Genomic DNA, 20,668 nt, shown 5'->3' with positions numbered 1-20,668 from the left:
TATCAACAAACATGGTAATATTGTGGCAGCAATGTGACAATTCTGTTGTAACGAGCTAAAGTTGCCCTAATGTTCCACAGTCCCCGTTAAGTACACTTGGTGTACTTAAGGGGATTACCAATTACTTAAATAATGCACCACTCGGGTGTGGTTCACATTTGTGACCAATCCTTGTGTATGGGATATGTAACGGGCTAAAGTTGCTTTAAATTGCGGGCACGTTAATGTGCTCCGGAATCGCACTAACGGTAATGGATGCCGACAGCGAGCGCATCTCTTGCACATAATCTTGCAGAGATCGCCTGTCGCGCTCCAAAGAAGCGCGCCTGAAGCAACACTTCGTTGTTCGGTAGCTGGTACATGGCGCGAATATTTTTACTTAAAGATCGCCCATGCAGGGAACGTCTTTCTGTCCGCCATAATCGCCGAGTAAGCCCACTCTGAGGCCTTACCGCGCAGATGCGACATGGCGTGCAACACCATCCGGCTGTCGTCCTCGATGAGCTGCGCGACACCGCATTGCCCCACGGCTAAAAGCCAGTGGACAATCGTGTGCGCTGCAGTTCCATCGATCTTGGGCGGGTCCATCCGAATGGGCCTCGGCTGATGCGGCCGGGCAGAGAGCATCTCAACAGTCCTGTTGATAGCTCGGTCCGAGTCTGCTCACGTCTGTTCTCATCCTGAGTCTGAGTGGCGGACCTTGCCGCAGCATGGCTCTGTGCCTGATACGCGGCTCTCCGCTGTCCGAGCAGGAATGCCTTAAACTGCTCCAACTGAGCAACATGTTGCTCAGGAGGACTGCCAAGGAGCCTGTCCAGGGCTTGTTCACCAAGTTCCTGCGCCATGTGCCCCGCCACCTCCCGATGATGTTCGGAAAGGTGCGGGAAATGAGCCCCATCAATGTTGAGGCTCATCCTCACGTACACACGTAGAGATGCGGGTCGTGGGAAGAATTTCAAAGTCTGCCAAGTGTAGGCAGGCACGTCGTATGCGGCCACGCTTTACTTAGACACACACCCTAGCACGGCGAGGAAGCGATTTAACCTGCTTCTCTTGCGTGTAGTGAGGTATTTGTGGAAAGCGCGTTAGCGACCTCACCCAACACACTAAGTATTGTGAATACGAGACGTCACGGGAGCGGTAACCCGCTCCTCCTGCGCACTTACTAAGTAGGAAGTAGTTTTCAGACTGATTTATATTTAATCGCATTAAACATACAAACCCAATTTTAACAATCAAAAATGTAATCTCTATAGATAACACTAACATGTATTGCGAGCGTATCTTTCTCGATACCTCGCGCAACGGATGACGCTAGGCGTCATTCCTCCTAATGTGAAGGCACCTATGTGCATCACATACGCAAGGGTTGGTCACAATGTGAACCACACTCGAGTGGTGGGACTAATTACTTTAGTTAAGTAATCTTTCACGACGTGCAGAGGAAGATTACAGGAAGCTAAGTAGTCTTAGCTACCAAAAGTTAGCTTTTAGGCTTCTTCACGAGCTCCATGATGCGCCATTAAGTGAGCATCTGGGCTGTGAAAATACATTTTTACAAGTGTCAGAGGAATTTTGGCGGCCACACCTATATAGATGGCCAACTATATTCGCTCTTGCGAACAGTATCAGCGCGTTAAGCCTGCACCGTCCAGCAGTGCGCCACTGAAGCCACTACCGATTTCATCGGATTGTTGGAAGTCAACAAGTCTGGACTTCATGTTTGGCATGCCGCCCGATCATAAGGGTCGGACGGGGCTCGTCGTAGATCATTTCCAGACCGATGGCCAATCGTGACAATGGGGTCGTGGCGGATGTCTTACGCACTATAGCAACCCCCAACGAATGGAGCAAGCAATTGCCCTTTGTGGAGTTCGCTGTAAATAACAGTGTTCACGCCAGTACGGGTGAGACACCGTTTTATATTAATGGACTGCGCCATCCTCCGACGCCAGTCTCGTTTGTGCGCACCCGGTCTTAGTGGGGGGGGGTCTTCACTGTGCTCGGTGTGAAAGAGAAACATAGTTTCGTCAATATGACGATGACCCGCGAGGGTATCATCTCAACGACTTAAAATTGCCCTAGTGACCCTGCCAGTTTAGCAGTGGTCAATAAACTACATCTTATGACCGACCTCTCGGCGGTGTCATAGACGAGTTTAGTGCTAAAAGCGTGAGCGAGGCTCAACGCTTTGTGATGAGCGATTTGCCATCACATGAAAGGCCCGTGACGCGATGGCAAGCGCACAGGACAAGCAAAAAGAATATGCGGACCGAAGGGGAAAATTGTCGCAAGAAAATTGAGCGCTTTAGAGTGGGTGAAAAAGTACTATTAAGTACTGCTACCCTGCCTAAAAATGCAATTTCTGTACTACCTGGAGGTACTACGAAGTTGTTGCCGCGTTTCATTGGGCCCTTTACGGTGGTAGAAGAGGTTAGAGACCGAAATTATAGCCTCACTTTTCATCCGTATATGAAGACGCATCAGGTATTTTACGTGGGTCGTCTGAAACGGTATGTAGATCCAAATTAGGTCATATATCCCATCCGTCTAAGGAGACCGATGGTGACGCCGACTGTGAGTCGAGCGTCGTTCGAATGAAGAAAACGGGGAAGGCGAAAAACGGTTAGCCGCCCGACTCCTCCCACCACGAACATGACTTGGAGAGCGAGGGACATCACGCGAGCAACGCAGATCCCTCAGCATTATCTTCTCCAGAAGGTCCAAGCGAGTCTTCAGGCGTTCATAACCCTGACGAGCCTTCGCTCGGACATCCTGAAGATTCGCAAGACTTTACCCTCGAGATCCGCAATACTTCGTTCAGCAGCGCTTAACGCCTGCGACTGAACGGACAAAGGTAAGGCAGCCGCGAGTAGGTGGGCGAGATCGCCACTACTATCGGGCGCCACCTGCACTGATGGATGCGGGTGGGAATCAACGCTTCCTTGTTTGAAAGGTTGCTTTCCCACCGCTACGTGAGGCAAAGGTATCAGATCCACGTCCAATGGAGAGGTTACCCGAAGCGTTTGACTCTTTGGAACAGATCGATACCCTACGTATTGATGTGCCCGGCTTGGTGGCTGCCTATGAAAAGGAGCACCAGCTGAGGCCTCTTCGCTAGTCTCAAATCGACTAGCAGAAGTAGCGTTGAGAGAAGAAACAGGGGTACAGTACCGCCCATGATTTCTTCCACACTCAAGCGGGCGAAATTAATTTGCTGCGACCGCTGTTTCATCGCATTGGAATGCGATGAATGCGGTGCAAGGATTCCGCCTCGTATTGGCCGGGCGTTTCATTTGAACGCAACACGACCGGGATAGGGAAAATACGCCCAAGCGAAAAAATTCCCTGAGCCCTTCATGATCTTAAGACGCCATAACAATTATGAGCGTCTAGAAGAGCGCGCTCTAGGAGCGACGCTTTTTGTCCGTTTCAACGAGGCCATTTAGATGGAGGGGGCATCAGTGAAATGCCACCCTTCACACAGCCACGTTCTAAACGAATAGCTTGTGACACCGACTGAGCACGTTCACGTGTCGCCGGCGGAGCTTAGGCTCCAAATCCTCTATGTCAGAACCATTATTGATTATGATCGGAGCATAAGGCGTTGTGGTTTTACCCAACGAAGAAGCAGTTTCGCCTCTATCGGCAGCGCTCTCATTACCTGTCGCTGCGCTATCCAGCGCAGAAGACGAGACAGCATTCGTAAATGTTGCTGTCTCCATGTTGTGAGCCATGAGAGAAGTTTTAATGGGCAATAAAGCGCCATCACCCTTCCTCATGAGCTCGTTGTCCGCATCACTACTATGAGGTGACGGCAACGGTGTCGACTCATTGTAGTCGACAGTGAGCGATGGATCAACATCCTCACTGTTAAAGTGGGATAGATCCTTAAGCCCCGTCAACGCGATAGCAGCAGCAGCTGTCGGCGTTTTGACTAAGGCATTGGACGCTGCCGGCGTATTAACGCGGCGCGTGCGCCTAGCGCGAGGTTGAGTGAATGTCTTCGCAGACGACCCACCAACGTGGCTCCGGTTTGGTGGCAACTTTGACGCCGTGTATGTAAACGTAGGTCGCTAGAGTGACTGAGAGAACTAACGGCGCGTAAAGCAGCTCGCAGTGCCTCTGTCCTCTTTGACGAATTTCAAATGTAAATTCGTTATTTAAGGGGAGTCTAACGGGCTAAAGTTGCCCTGATGGTACACAGTTCCCGTAAAGTACACTTAATGTACTTAAGGGGATGGTCAATTACTCAAATAGAGTAATTAGACCCACCACTCGGTTGTAATTCACATTGTGACCAACCCTTGTGTATGTGATGCACATATGTGCATTCACATTAGGAGGGATGACGGCTAGCGTCATCCTTTATTACGCGAGGTATCTAGAAAGATACGCATGCAATACATATAAGTGTTATCTACAGAGATTAGATTTCTGATTGGTACAAATAGGTATTTATATTTAATACGATTAAATATTTATCAGTCTGAAAACAACTTCCTTCTTGGTACGTGCGCACGAGGAGCCGGATTACCGCTCCTGTGACGAAACTTTACTAAAGTACTTAGTGCTTTTTTGAGGTCGCTAAGGCGCCCACTATAACTACCTCACTGCACGCAAGAGAAGACGGTCTAACCGCTTCCTCGCTGTGCTAGGTTGTGTGTCTAAGTAGAGCGTGGCCGCATTAAGACGTACCCGCATACACTTTTCGAGTAAAGAAAAGTAAAACTGTTTTAATATAGTTAGCTCCTACGTAACGATCTTCTATCTCTTACTTGTAACGGGGCACTGCCGACTTGTACTGCTTCAGTACAAGTGCATTGAAGCAGTGCGAATGGTGGCTCACGTCACTTCACTTACACTAGTACGTGCAGAGGAAGAATCTCTTTAAAACACTTGCTTTTAAAGAGGATTAAAAGTAAACTGTATTTAATATAATTAAGTTCTTCTGTTTCTATCCATTTACTACTACCTGAATTATATACTAATACAAAACATGTTATAAAGTCTTACCTGTCTCTCTCTTTGCGCGTGTCCAGTGCTGACTGGACCGCGAAGCAAGTAGATATAGTGTCCTATATCTACCAATGGATAAGCTTTTCGATAATTAATATGTAAAGTAATATTCTCCAAATATTCTCTACCTTTTAGATAAAATATTAATAAACAACCAGGGTTAATTTAATGTAACGATACACTCCGTCACATCACCCCACCCTTAAACGACAATAACTCTGCCTGTCTTTGAATAAAGTGGTCAATATAAGACCAGTTGATTGATAACGATTTTGATTGGTCAGCACCATCATTTCAATTCTATCGCATGGTTAACGAGCGAATAGTGCGGCGCCTTCGGCTGCGGTGCGTGCAGCCGTGGGCGACGCATTACTGTTTCTTGTGGCAGACGTTTCGTCAGCCGTAGTATTATCTTCTCCCGCAACATCTAGTGTTGCGGGTGCACGTGGTGCGTCACCACGTGAGTGCGACCCCTCGTTGGAGGTCGATTATGGATGCGAGTCGGACGAAATGGCCGACTCGGGGGGAGTAGAACAGTCGCCTAATTGTCATCAGGCGGCTGACTATGAGCCTTCGAATGAGGGGCTCAAGTTCTAATAGCGTTTGCTATAGCATGTTTGGTTCCGACGATGAGGATGATTCCTCATCGCCAGCACCGTCTCCCGTTCCGTCACCCACACTTATCTCTGTGCGTGGTGATGACGACGGCGTAAGCCATCGTAATAAAAGCTCGTGTGTTACCCCTGCTTCAGTGGTTACCACTCAGGGGAGTGCAGACAATAAAATGCCTCGTCTTGCCCATGAGAAAAAGCCGTAGCTTTTGCCCGAACTGCTAGTCAGTAGCCTTGAATTTGATCAAATTCTTATATAAAGGATTTGTTTTAAAAGGCTCCCAGGTTTGAAAAGTAAAGCGTTAGATTCGAATTCTCATCGAAAACACTTTCGTTCATCGATGAGCTGCTAACGTAATATTACCGATCATATATCGGCCACGCTCTCATCTTCTGTGACGAGTACGCAGATATGTCAGCATCTATGGTCAACAAGAGCTACAATAGCGGCGGCGGAGCATCAACAACGCCAAAAAGCGCTCGGCTGTAGGCCATGGAGGCTATATTAAGAAATCCTTCGTGGACCAGAAGCTACCAAAAAAGCAGCGGAAGATGCAGCGGCCGCACTCGGCCAGATGTTATTTCTCCAAAGAACTTGGTAAATGATAAAATCTCGTTGATGCAAGCCTGGGCGCGTTTATTCGCAATGTCAAAGACATCGGACGCGAAGCCTGGATACAAAGACTAAACGCGATACGCGTTCAGTTCGAAAAACGAACTCCAATCGATCCAAGATTCAAACTGCATCGGTTGTCTCATGAGGCAGGACTTCCATGCCTCACGTGTCACGTGGGGTGATCCCTGTCCGTGTTGTGTCGACAACGCGAAACGAGTCAAAGGGGATGTCTATTCCCTTTCTTCGCCCTGGGAAGGGCTCGCATCTCCATCGAAATGTGCGATGCAATTGACGTTTTGCAATCGATTTACAGGCGCCAGGGGCGCGAGTTTCCCGGTGGACCTTCTGATCCATCGGATGGGTCTCTTCATACTGACAGACGAAGCCCTCAATTACAACAACCAGCTGGGAATGAAGCCTTTCTAAGGTGCGTTACCGCGTCAGCGAACCAGACAACTTGTTAGCTACCCCTTCACATCACGGTGATTTTGAATACGTTCCACAAGGAAACGTTGACCACCGTGGAAATTACCAATGACTGGGGTGGAGGAGGGAAAATTAGATTCAACCCGTGTGTCGGATCTAGAGTCGGAGATCGACAAACTCGACCGCTACCTCCATCAATAAGGGAGGGTCTTGAACACGAGCGCTGTAAGCGTCACTCGTTGAAGCAAACGGTGCAGGTTCACCATATCAAATGGTTGAAAAGCCGTTCGAAGAGTGCGTGCTCAATGTTAAAGCACGAACGGAAATATCACGCTCTTCGTGATGAGCTGACGTCAGCTCATCACGACCATCGGTAAAAACTCGCTCCATTCGGATACGAGTGGACGTAAACTCGAAGTATCTCTTCGAGGACGCGATTTACGCGTTCCCTCTGACCATCTGTCTCTGGATGATCAGAAGTTGACATAGTCAGCCGTGTTCCGAGAGATCGGAACACGATTGACAAAACTCCGCCGTAAACCGTGGATCTCTATCCGAGTCCAGTTCATGGGGTAATCCGTGGAGTTCGAATACCGTGTCGATAAAGACACGGGCACAGCCCGGAGCCGTGATCGACTCTGGCACTGCAGCAAGATGTACCATCTTGCTAAATCTGTCAACAAAATCAAGATTCCATTGTATTTGTGATCGTCTTCAGAAAATCCGAAGACGAAGTCCATAGATACGGACTGCCAATATTCTGCCGGAAGTGGTAGAGGCTGGAGAGGTGCACATAATGAAGGGCTAGGATTCAACTGTTGACATATTTCGCAAGCACGAATGTACTTGCGCACGGCCAGTAAAAGTCGCGACCTACTGTGAGATAAGTTCTCTCACGTCCACGATGCCCACTTGTTGGTGTAATGTGACATTCATACAGGATGCGCAAGCGCAAATGATTGTGAGCTGGGACGACGACACGTGGAGTGTCGCCGACAGCGGCTGCGTAATAAAATAAGCCGTTGCGTGTCTTGTATCGATCGGATGACGATCGATATAAAGCCGGTAGATTTTTAAAAGATTTATCGGATGGATTCATTAAATGATCCATCAAACATAGAAGGTCCTTATCTTCTTTGAAGGCTTTTTTTATGTCATCAACTAAGGTTTATGACGGAACACTCGAAGTGAGTTGCAACAGTAAGATTATTTTTACGGTTGGAGTGCACTGCTGACTCGAAATCGGGTCGGCGTGATAACGCATCAGCGACGACATTAAGTAGTCCTGGTATATATTCGACGGAGAAGTTATACTCCGCGAAGAAGGATAGCCGCCTCGCCATTCTTTGCGAGAGGTTTGGGCTGTTTACGGCCGTGCGTAATGACGCATGGTCCGTATATACGATGAACGGTCTATCTCCTAGGAGATAGACCCTAAATTTAGCCAATGCATATTTCATGGCAAGGAGTTCCTTGTCATGCACTGGGTAATTGCGTTCAGCTGGTTGCAGCTGACGCGATTGGTAACAGACGACGCGCTCCGCGCCGTCTGTCTTTTTTCAAGAGACGAGAGAGATGAACTGTCATCTCTGCATAATTGCGAGAGTACTTGTGCAAGTACGTCGCCAAATCAAGGAACTTTCTAAGTCCCTTGACATCGACTGGAACTGGCCAGTCAGTGATTGCCTTGGTCTTTTCAGGATCAGGGCGCACGCCGTGTTTACCGATGATGCACCCAAGAAGTGGTATTTCGCTTGCAGCGAATATACACTTCTTAAGATCTCCATGCAACTTATGCTTTCGCATACGTGTAAGAACCTGACGAACGTGAGTTTTATGAACTTCCACGTCCGTCTTCCCGTCCATGGCCCGGCTATGGACGAATACATCGTCAAAATAACTCGATGCGAATTCTCGCACCGGTCTCATCAGATTTGTTACGCATCTGTTGAATGTTGCAGGGGCGTTACTAAGCCCCTGAGGCATCACTAGCCATTCTTACAGCATTCCACTGGGAGTGGTCACTGCTGTGTACGGGATGTCCCGTTCACGCAATAGGATTTGATAAAATCCATCCATCAGATCCATAGACGAAAAGTTGGTACTCTTAGACATACCATATATGATTACGTCTTTTCTAGGTATCGGCGTTTGAGCCGGTACCGTTGCAGCATTTTAGCTTATTAAATGCGTGCACTATCCGCTACCCTCCTTTGGCCTTTCACACACAGAAGGTCGGAGAGCTATGTGGGGAGGTTTACTCCCTTACATGGCCCGCTTTTAATCGATCGGTAAAGAATTTATCGATCGCAAGTATTTATTCACGAGGCAGTGGCCACTGCTTCATGACACAGTACTTCGAGCCCGGTTTGAGCCCGATCTCATGCCGAGTGCCTTTGTCCTTAGGCAACCCGCATGGAAATGCTTTAGGGAATACATCCCTGAATTCCATTAAATCCTCGTATAGATAATTTGTCTTGAGTGACTCCCAAGATTGTGGTATAGTCTTCACATCGAGGACACTTTCGTTTATCGATGAGCTGCTGAGAACCCGTTCGTTCTTTGCAAAAATTACCGCTGACCAAATATCAGCAACGTATTCGTCCTCTGTGACGAGTACGCAGATCTGCTTGATTCTACCCACATGCAGATATCTCAAGAACCGTTTAGGTTCTAGGGTTTGTTATAGAGTTATCTCCGAAGTTAACTTCGGAGGCGCATACAGATTAAGAGTATAAGCGCCTACTCTTGATCCGTCATTAACCAAGACATTCAATGTCTCGGTTTCTTCCTGGGATTTATCCACAGGCTGCCGAGGGATTAATCCCTCGGGAAGCTGAAGTCTAGTCACTTCAGGATTGACTATTTGAGGAGTTTCTCCTCAAGTACGTGGGGACTTACTCCCTCAACGTCTTCCGACTGTGATTGCACTATCACAATCGGGTCCTCTATGGTCGACTCTATACTCGACATAGGATCATCGTGAAGCCCTTTTGAACAACCGCTATTTTCCTTGAATGTCGCATGCTAGGCGTACATTCATGTCTCAATCCACTCGACTATTTGAGCGGTGGACCTTCGGCGCTGTCTGTGCATTTTTTTCTGACTTAACATTGTGATTAGTAATCACACTGTGATCTTGTGCAGTCGTACTAAAGACCGTACCAAAAGTGAGGCCATCGCGCTAACTTGTAGTACATTCACACGCTTGTGGACGCTCCAAGACGTTCATCAGATGGCCATCTGATGAACAAGTGGCAGGTATCTTTACGGATCGATGCTGCCAGCTAATTCTTAGCTCATATTTTCTGAGCCAACGGAAACCCAGAATGACATCAAATTTGTCATCCAAATCCAGTACAATGAAATCATCATCGTAATATAAATCTTTTAACGTGTAGTAAAATTTCACTACGCGTTTCATCACTGTTATTGATGCGCCTGTGGCTAGACGGACCGTCATCCTCGTTGAAGGGATGTCGCGCTCAACATACGACCCTCTAGCGACTGGCGACGAATAAAGTTTTTCGACGCACCACAGTCCACTAGGGCTCTAATTGATAAGTCATTTGTCACCTTTGATTTCAAGGTGATGAGGGATACTTCATCGCCAGGTGCAGGGACAAATAACGATTGTGTCTGGAGCAACTTTCGTCAAGAGATTTGCAAATTCCCTTGAGGTTGCTGGATCAGTAGGGCGTTGTGCTCCTACTGACCCAACCGTTTTTTGGCGATCCGCCTCACTGTTGCGATTCCACAACAACGTCGGACCCGCGACCGTTGCCGTTTTTGGCATTCGGTTCATAATTGCATGCAGTACCTCTCGGTACTGGGCGCGGGGCACTACACTTAGGAGCGTAGTGTCCTAACTTTTAACAGCGATTGCATTCTGCAGTCGCTTGTTCTTCGAAAAGCGAGCTTTCTCGATTAAGATATAAGAGAGGTCCATAGGTTCTGGACCTTCAAGCTCGTGTCGTCTTGGAGGACGATACGATGACGAACTAGCTTGAGCCTGTCTGAAGCTAAAGTCCTCGTGTTCCGCAACGGATATTGCTTCTTCAAGCGTATATAGTTCCAAGCGGAACAGGTGGGTCTAACGCGTGTTCATGAATTGGGTTGTTTATGATTAATGTTCACGGTTATGCGCAGCACATACGACTATTAGCGAGTTGTCGCTTGTTTTGCTTGAGTTTCAGAAGCTCTGATCGAACTCCGAACTCAGCCCTAGGCCGTTCAAACGTCTGTTTGAGCCGGGCTTTAAAAGCCTCAAGCGACACAACGACTATAAGTCGCGCAACTTAAAGCCTAGTGCCTAAGTTTTGGCACGACCTGCCAAATTAACTGAGCAAATGCAACTTGCATTTTCTCGTCGACGATGTGACGAGCCCTTATGGCATCGTTAAACTCGACCAACCATCTTAAGAGGGAGTCTTCTTTGACTCCCCTATACTTAGAGATGTCTATCTTTAAGGTTCGGGACGACGCATGTGCGTATCCCAGGTACAAGGGTCTGTACCTGTTGCAACCTCAACAGTCCTGCCTGTTGAGAGCCTTGCTGATTAAGCAAGGCTATCTTCTCCTTTTCCTTCTCCTTCGCATCGTCAAGCTCATGTTGCATGAGCTTGGCGGTGGCTGAATGGAGGGCATCTCTGTCCAAACCGGACAGCATGGCCAAGATGGCATCATTCGTTCGACCGCACTCCTTTCTATGTCACTTAAATTAAAGTAGCTATCACGCGAAACATTATGCGTATTTCCATTATCATCTGACATGTCCATGTTAGATGATAAAACTGTGGTCCTTGGACGGACTACAAAGTGCTACCAGGTGTATCGGGGCACTGCCGACTTCTACTGCTTCAGTACAAGTCCACTTCGCACTGCTTCAGAGCGAGTGGTGCCTCACTTCACTTCACGTACACTAGTACGTGCAGAGGAAAACTCTCTTCAAAACACTTGCTTTGAAGAGGATTAAAGTAAACTGTATTTAGTATAATTAAGTTTTTCTGTTTCTATCTATTTAATAATAACTTAATTTTACACTTATACAAAACGTGTAACAAAGTCTTATCTATCTGTCTCTCTCTTTGCGCGCGTCCAGTGCTGACTGGACCGCGGAGCAAATATATTTAATGGCCTATATCTACCAATGAATAAGCTTTTCGATTATTAATATGTAAAATTATATTCTCCAAATATTATCATCCTTTTAGATAATATATTAATTAACAACCTTGAAGTATTAATTTTATGTAACGACACAACCCGTTACACTACTACTGACTTCATTATATTGATAACAAATTGTGTACGGCGCCTCATTGCGCACCGCACAAGCAGCGCGTCTTAAGACGATTGGCGGGTTAATTCAAACTTAAATCAACCAATCAATAGAAATAATGTCTTATTGCATCAATCTTACCAAATTTGGTAATATTGGAACTATTTAAGTCAAAATTAAAAAAAATATATAATTTCTATTTCTTTATTTATTAAATTTCATAGGGAATAGTATTTAGTATTACTCTTATAGGAACTCTTATGTAACGGACACCCCGATACATCACCCCCCTTAAGACCAGTCACTACAGTGACTGATGTAGGGTGACAGGAAATACTATTATGTCGTTCCCTGTATTTTGCGTTATTGATTTTGATCAAAATTCCGATTTTATTTTTATTAATTTATTTTGACTAAAATCAACATAGCGACTAATAAGTCTGTGCGCGTGGTCCGAGAGGCCGCAAAGCTGGCAGCTGCATGGATCAGTGCAGCTGTTGGTAATGTAAATGTTTCAGTAGACGCTAATGCCTCTACTGTGGGAAATAAGTCACCTCCTAAGTCACCTCCCACTCCGATGTGAAGTGACTGAATTGTGTTATCTGCTGAAGCCATTGCAGGTGACGCTCCTGCTACCCAATTAAAGGTGACTGGTCCAAGTCACCGTCATCGCCCGACTCATTGGCTATTGTGAAGGCCCGGATCATTCTGGGCCGAGTCTGTTAAATCTTTTTCGCACAAACGTAACAACCAAAGAGCTGGTGACGAGGTTGTTCAACTCGTCGGACCTGTAGGCGGGCACGTCGTAATGCGACCACGCTCTACTTAGACACACACCCTAGCACAGCGAGGAAGCGATTTAACCAGCTTCTCTTGCGTGCGGTGAGGTAGTTGTGGTGGGCGCGTTAGCGACCTCACCCAACGCACTAAGTACTTTGGTTAAGTCTCGTCACGGGAGCGGCAATCCGGCTCGTCGTGCGCACTTACCAAGTAGGAAGTTGGATTCAGACTAATTTATATTTAATCGCATTAAATATAAATATCTATTTTTACCAATCCAAAATGTCATCTCTATTGATAACACTTAATATGTATTGCGAGCATATCTTTCTAGATACCTCGCGTAACGGATGACGCTTGCCGTCATCCCTCCTAATGTGAATGCACCTATGTGCATCTTTACTTCCAACAATCCGTTGGAATCGGTACCGGCTTCAGTGGCGCACTGCTGGACGGTGTAGGCTTAATGCGCTGACACTGTTCACATGAACGAATATAGTGGTCCACCCATCTATATAGGTGTGGCCACCAAATTCCTCTGACACTCGTAAGAATGTTTTTTCACGCCCCAGATGCCCACTAGATTGCGCATCATGGAGCTCGTGAAGGATCATCAGCTTGAGATCTGTGTCACGAGGCACATAGATTCTCAAGGGATCACAAGGTGACAGCTGATGCCATAACAGGCCATCGCTGTAGCTACAGCGATTTAGCTTAGCTTTCAGGTGCGACGGAAGGGTTACCTTTCGTCCACCAAAGTGATTTAGCAGCAGGCGACAATGGTCGTCCTGACTGTAGCTCTCTTTTATTTCAGAGGCTAATGAGCTCGTCACGTCATATGCCTTCATGGCTGCCAACGTTGACGGCTGAAATTGTGCTTTCGCACTAGACACACTTTCCTGGTGTCTAACCTCGAAGTCTGGTCTGCGCGATAAAGCGTCAGCTAAGACATTCGACTTACTCGGCTTATATTTAACTTTGAAATTAAATTTAGAGAAGAATGTGAGCCATCTTGCCATTCTAGGCGAGAGGTGCGGTGAGTTTATTGCAATGCGTGGTCCGTATAAACCACAAATGGTTCGTTGCCCAGTAGGTGCACACGAAACTTGACAAGAGAATACTTTATTGAAAGTAGCTCTTTGTCATGCACGGAGTAATTTAGTTCCGCGGCTTTTAAGAACCGGGACTGATAAGAGATGACACGGTCAACGCCGTCGTCATCCTTCTGCATGAGCGCGCTGCCGATTGCAAAATTACTTGCATCGCAGACGACGCTAAAAGGCTTATCCGCGTCTGGCAATGCCAGAACCGGTGCCTCTACAAGAGACTGCTTCACTGATGTGAGCGCATCTTCTTGTCCTTTTAACCAAACATATTCTGTGTCTTTTTTAAGGAGATCAGATAATGGTTTATTTGCTCAGCATAATTCTTGCTATACTTATGCAAGTAATTACCAAGCCCTAGGAATTGGCGCAAATCCTTCACATGCCATGGGATTGGCCATCCTTTACTGATTTTACCTTGTCTGGGTCTGCTCGTACACCATGTGTACCTACGATGCAACCCAGCACAGGTATCTCAGGGACCCTCTGACGCACTTTTGCAAGCTGACGTACAATTGGGTGTCCTTCAAAGTCTGCAACACAGCATTCAAATGACGCTTGTGTGACTCAATTGCGCTCAGTTCGTCCTCGGCCCTACTATGCACGAATACATCATCAAAGTAATGGTGCGCGTAGGCACGATGCTGACGCATCACGTGAGCCACCACTCGGTTGAATATCGCTGGTGCGTTCTTAAAACCTTGGGGCATCACAAGCCACTCCCAAAGCATACCGCTTAGGGTGCTTACTGCCGTTTTGACTACATCGGACTCTCTCATGAGTACCTGATAGTAGCCATCCTTCAAATTCAAATGCGGAAAAGATAGTTGACTTTCCCATGGAGTTCAACAAGACATCTTTCCGCGGAATTGGCGTTTGCGCCGGTATGGTCGCCATGTTCAGCTTATAGTAAACATGAACCACGTGCCATCCACCTGTGGCTTTACGCACACAAAAGGTCAGCCTGCAGTGAGGCGATTTGCTCTCACGCACATGTCCCGCCTTGGCTCGCTTGTCGAAGAACTCATCGATATAATCGACTTGTTCTTTCGGCAACGGCCATTGCCTGGTCACACAATACTTGGTGCCAGGTTCGAGGTCTATCTCGTGCTCGATGCCCCTATCTGCTAGTAGGCGGCTCGGCACTTTTCCTGGGAACACATCGCGTTTTTTCCACAGAACCTCAAAGAACGGACTGTCTCTCAAGGCATCCCATCCATGAGCAGCAAACCATTTATTTTTGTCCGTTTCTAAGGACGCTCTCGTCCATTGTGGACGACGAGCAACAGTCAACCAAGTTCTCTTCTGGAACTGGTGCGACTATTTCGTGGATCTTTCCCTCCTTTAATTCGGCAAGGAACAGATCCCACGACGTCTCTGGGAGATTTATTAACTCCTCGGCAGATTTACAGACTTGCCAGAGCACCTCAAATGAGGATGCCTCCGCAATTTCGTCTTTGACGGCCTCGAACACCTCGTTCGAAGGCCCGTCCTCTTTATTAGAGACTGATCCAAAGGTCACTCGTTTAGACGTGCCTTTGATCCCCCTAATATGTCGGGGACTCGTTCTTCGAGTCATCACGACATTTGACTGGGAAGCAGGTGTCGTTGCTCTCCTAGCTAACGCACCCCTTCCGACCGCACCAGGCTCTAGGCACTGTGCCGGTTCATGCGACGCTTGACTTCCTGTCAGCTTGCTGTCTACTGCCACAGGCTCTAGGCTCTGTGCAGGATTATGGGACACATGACTACTTGTCATTGCCCTTTTCACTACCTCAGTTTCCACGAGCTGGGTAGAATTGGTGACGTTTGACATCCCGTCAACGCACCCTCAACTGTATCCGACACGACATCAGTTGCATAGGCCTCTCGCAGGAGACATCCTTTCCGGTGCCCTGCGTAGAATTCGTAACTGTCCGTGTACGCCAGTCTGTCCATGGTTGGTACTTTGCCAACCATTGCATGCCTAGGATGAGGTCATACGGACTCTCCAAACCTAGCACTGTGAATTTCTCTTTACAAGAGAAGTCACTAAAGCTGAAGGCGGGATCTACCTGAACTCCCTCAGACTTAACGATTTAGCCTCTTCTCGCTTGCCATCCTGGCAAAGCGACTCAAACATCGCCGGTTTCTCTCTTAGAGCCGCGTTTTTACAAAATTTTGTGATGCACCCGAATCCACTACGAGGGTCATCACCTGGTCATAGCCTCTTACTTGAGCGTTATAGACCAGCAGAGTTGTGGTCCGAAATTTCGACATCTCAGGGACTATGCTACCCATTTGATCGACAACTCTGAACTTAGCAGTAGCTCCAGAGTCTGCGTCAGTAGGGCACCCCGCTCCTACTGCGCTCCTGCATTTCCCGACCCCTCAGTGGTCGATGCAGAACTCATGCGTCTCGCACGCTAGTTCTTGCCATCACCCTTTGGGAAAGAAGTCCTCTTGCTGGGCCTCTTTGCCCCAGCAGGGACCCTGGCACAGCAGCGAGCCATAATATGGCCGTGCTTGCCGCATTTGTAACAGACAACGTCTGCATTGCCCAACTCCATGGGAGTGGCATCCGACCTCTCGGTCGACGGCTTATACCAAGCTGTCGCCGAGGCACTGTTGTAGGATTGCTCCTCAACTAAGGCAATTTGGATTGCCTCTTCCACCGTCGACGGCACCTTTCTAAAAATGGCATGTCGCGATGGGCCATGTCGTAGTCCGTTCATGACGGGTGCACCTTTGTGTGCTCCGGAATCGGACTTACTGAAGTGGACGCCGACAGCGAGCTCATCTCTTGCACATACTCTTGCAGAGATCGCTTCGCCTGTCGCGCTCCAAAGAAGCGCGCCTGAAGCAACACTTCGTTGTTCGGCGGCTGGTACATGGCACGAATCTTTTTCTTAAAGAACGCCCATGTAGGGTACGCCTTTCTGTCCACCATAAGCGCCGAGTAAGCCCACTCTGAGGCCTTACCGCGCAGATGCGACATGGCGTACGACACCATCCGGCTGTCGTCCTCGATGAGCTGGGCGACACCGCATTGCTCCACGGCTAAAAGCCAGTGGGCAATCGTGTGCGCTGCAGTTCCATCGATCTTGGGCGGGTCCATCCGAATGGGCCTCGGTTGATGCGGCCGGGCAGAGAGCATCTCAACAGTCCTGTTGAGAGCCTCGATCCGAGCTTGCTCATGCCTCAGCTCATCCTGAGTCTGAGTGACGGACTCCGCCGCAGCATGGCCCTGTGCCTCGGACGCGGCCCTCCGGTGTCCGAGTACGAATGCCTCAAACTGCTCCAAATGAGCAACATGTTGCCTAGGAGGATGACCTAGGAGCCTGGCCAGGGCTTGTTCACGAAGTCCCTGCGCCATAAGACCTGCCACCTCCTGATGATGTTCGGAGAGGTGGGGGGAAATGAGCCCAATCAATATTGAGGCTCATTCTCACGTACACGCGCAGAGATGCGGGTCGTGGGGAGGAATTCAAGTGCTACCAAGTGTAGGCGGGCACGTCGAAATGCGGCCACGCTCTACTTAGACACACACCTTAGCACAGCGAGGAAGCGGTTTAGCCAGCTTTCTCTTGCGTGCAGTGAGGTAGTTGTGGTGGTCGCGTTAGCGACCTCACCCAACGCACTAAGTACTTTGGTTAATTGTCGTCAAGGGAGCGGTAATCCGGCTCCTTGTGCGCACTTATCAAGTAGAATGTAGTTTTCAGACTGATTTGTATTTAATAGCATTAAATAAAATACCTATTTTCCATTCAAAATGCCATCTTTATAGATAACACTTAATATGTATTGGAGCGTATTTTTCTAGATGACTCGCGTAACGGATGACGCTAACCGTCATCCCTCCTAATGTGAATGCACCTATGTGCATCACATACACAAGGGTTGGTGACAAATGTGATCCACACCCGAGTGGTGGGTCTGATCACTTAAATATAGCAATTGACCATCCCTTAAGTACACCAAGTGTACTTAATGGGGATGTGTAACATTATGGCAACTTTAGCCCGTTACAGGACCTCTTTCGTGTGGAGTAATCTGATGATGACTCCATGGGCGACGACTTCTATCGTGATATTAGTATGCATCAACAGGAACGAAGTGATCGTGTAGGGAAGAATGCTGCTGATTGTGCTAGTTTGCATCACCAAGAAAGGAGTAACTCTAAAAATCGCTCCGAGCGCCATGTTGGCGTTTACGTCAACCTGAGCCAACAGGATAGAAACCGCGATACGTTGCGGTTCGCTCCCGAAAAGAAGCCTTGGTTGCCCTCCAAGGGCAACCTAACTCGTAGGTTTGGTATGACCAACGTTCTATACCAGATTCCGTTAATCGACTCATCCAGGCTTCAGAAGCCTGGTGAGGACGATTCGGAATTCTTCATCGTTGCCTTTTTCCGGCATCGGTGGTACACTTGTGAGCGGGCAAAGGATGTCAAACCTTTGTTCCAAGCTTGGACGGCATTTGCACAGAATGTGCAAAACATAGGTCGCGAGGCCTGGCTTGACAAATTGGATGTTTTCCTTGAACGGTTCGAAAAACGGATCGTAGTCGGTGCACGCTATAAGCTGCACCTATTGACTAGAGAGGCAGGGATACCTTCCTTATCATGGGAGGACTCACGTCCACGCTGCTTTAAGGGTGCAGGTCATGCCCCTAAGGAAGCATATTAGCTTATAGCTCCTCGTTGGAGAACGCTCATCTCTTACAAGATGCGTCAAGCGGTTAAGAAATCCAATCCTTTACGAGCGCAAGAAGCGCTCGTTCTCTGATGGACCCTCTGTCGAGGAGGATGGGTCTCGTCGTACTGTCGTACGAGATCTGGAACGTCCACCATCAGTTAAGAACGAGATTCCTAACTATCGTGCGAGGGTGATTACCCTCGCCAACAAACGAGATAACTCGTTCGAACCACCGTTACCTACGGTGGTTCGAGTGGCGTTGAATATGAATACGCTTCTCACCACTCGAATCCGTCAATGGAGGGGAGAGGGGGGAATCGGGTTCGCCTCGGTTGATGAACCCGAATCAACATCATGATTTGGATCATACCCTTAACTTTTGGGGGGTTCATTTGTCACGAGCGATCCTGTCGCCGCGAGTAAGCGGTGATGGTGGTTATGTTTCCCGTGACCGTTTAAAAAAATTTGCGCATGTTGCGACTGATCAATTGGCGAGCGGAAGAACGCATTAGTCCCTTCAAAACGAGCTGGTGAAAGCTCGTCAGAAGATTTCTTCCTTGGAGGAAAGAGAAGATCGTCTAGCTCATGAGAACCAGACTCGGTTCTGAGACCATAAGGCTTTGGCTGGGAACCATCACCCTTTCGCGGATGCCCTAGACCGTTCCGGTGTAATCCGGAATCGGAAGAAAACTCGTACTGATGATACGGGCGGAGACGCCCAACATAAATACTAGGATGCGTACGCATCCTACGAAGCAGCTCGATCGTGAACGCATTGCTTTGTTGGTGCAATGCACGAAACGGGCCGATATATCTGGACACTAATTTGTTACTGCCCACATTTGTCACTACATGTTTTGATAGGTTTACCGTAGACAGTAGGACTAGGTCATTAACATTAAATGAAAGTATTTTGCTATTCCATCAGCGATCGGATCCTGTACAAAACGAACCACTGCTTCTCTAGCCAGCAGGAAATCACCTGCTGACTCGATTTTTTATTTTTGTATTTAGTGCGACCGGTTTGCACTGCAGAGATGTCGATCTCCTCTTTAGAGAGGGCATTTTTGTTCTCACTAGTATCATTGTCTTCGATGCTGAGTCTTTCGTTGTTAAAATCAGCAATGGCATTATTGTCCTTACTCTGTTTGTCCCCTTCAATGTTGAATCAATGGTATCCTTTGCATTGACCTAAGGGCCAATGCGTGATGAGCAAGAGCTAGAAAGTTCTTTGCTCGAGGCCCCCCCTTGGATAAGTCACTCTCAATCAAGGTGGGTTTAGGTGGATAGCGTAAGACGTTCACGTAAAACGGTGAATGCTTTGTAATAGCATGCACTGAATTGTTGATGGCAAATTCTTCCATCAAAAAGAACTCGCTCCAACTCGTAAAAGAGTGGACGTTTGCGCGAAGTATTTTTCAAGGATACGGTTTGCACGTTCCGTCTGATCATTCGATTTAAGATAACCAAAAGTTGACATTTCAACTGTGTTCCGAGTGATTTTGACACAGTTTGCCAGAATTCCACCGTGAATCTAGGGTCTCGATCTGAGACCAGTTCACGGGGTAACCCATGGAGTCGAAATATCGTGTCAACAAAGACACAATCACAAACTTTGGTTGTGATCGACTCCGGGACTACAGCAAGATGTACCATTTTGCTGAAACGATCGACAAAAACAAGAATACCATTTCTCTTGTGATCGTCGTCGGGAAATCCGAAGACGAAATCCATAGATACGGACTGCCAACACTTTACCGAAACAGGCAGAGATTGTAACAAGCACGGGATGAAGCACTGGGCTTCACCCGCTGACACGGCGTGGCCAGTAAAAGTCGCGACTTATCGTGAGATAAGTCTTCTCACGTCCACGATGACCACTTATTAGTGCATCGTGGCACTAATACATGATGCGTAAACGCAAATCATTATGAGTAGGGATGACAACACGAGGTGTGTCGCCAGCAATGTTTGTGTAATACAGTAAATAATTGCGTGTTGTATATCAATCTGTTGAGAAACGATAGAATTTCGACAATACTCTTAAGGATTGTGAGGATGATTTCTAACGTAATCCATCAACCTTTAAGAGCTTTATTTTCTTGATATGCTCTTCTAACGTCGTAAGTAATGTTGACGACGGAACACTTATTGTT

Source organism: Bremia lactucae (genome assembly GCF_004359215.1).
Source record: "Bremia lactucae strain SF5 chromosome Unknown BlacSF5_NotPlaced_178_SHOA01000114.1_533860bp, whole genome shotgun sequence".
Classification (NCBI taxonomy): domain Eukaryota; phylum Oomycota; class Peronosporomycetes; order Peronosporales; family Peronosporaceae; genus Bremia; species Bremia lactucae.
This window is presented reverse-complemented; position numbering follows the sequence as displayed.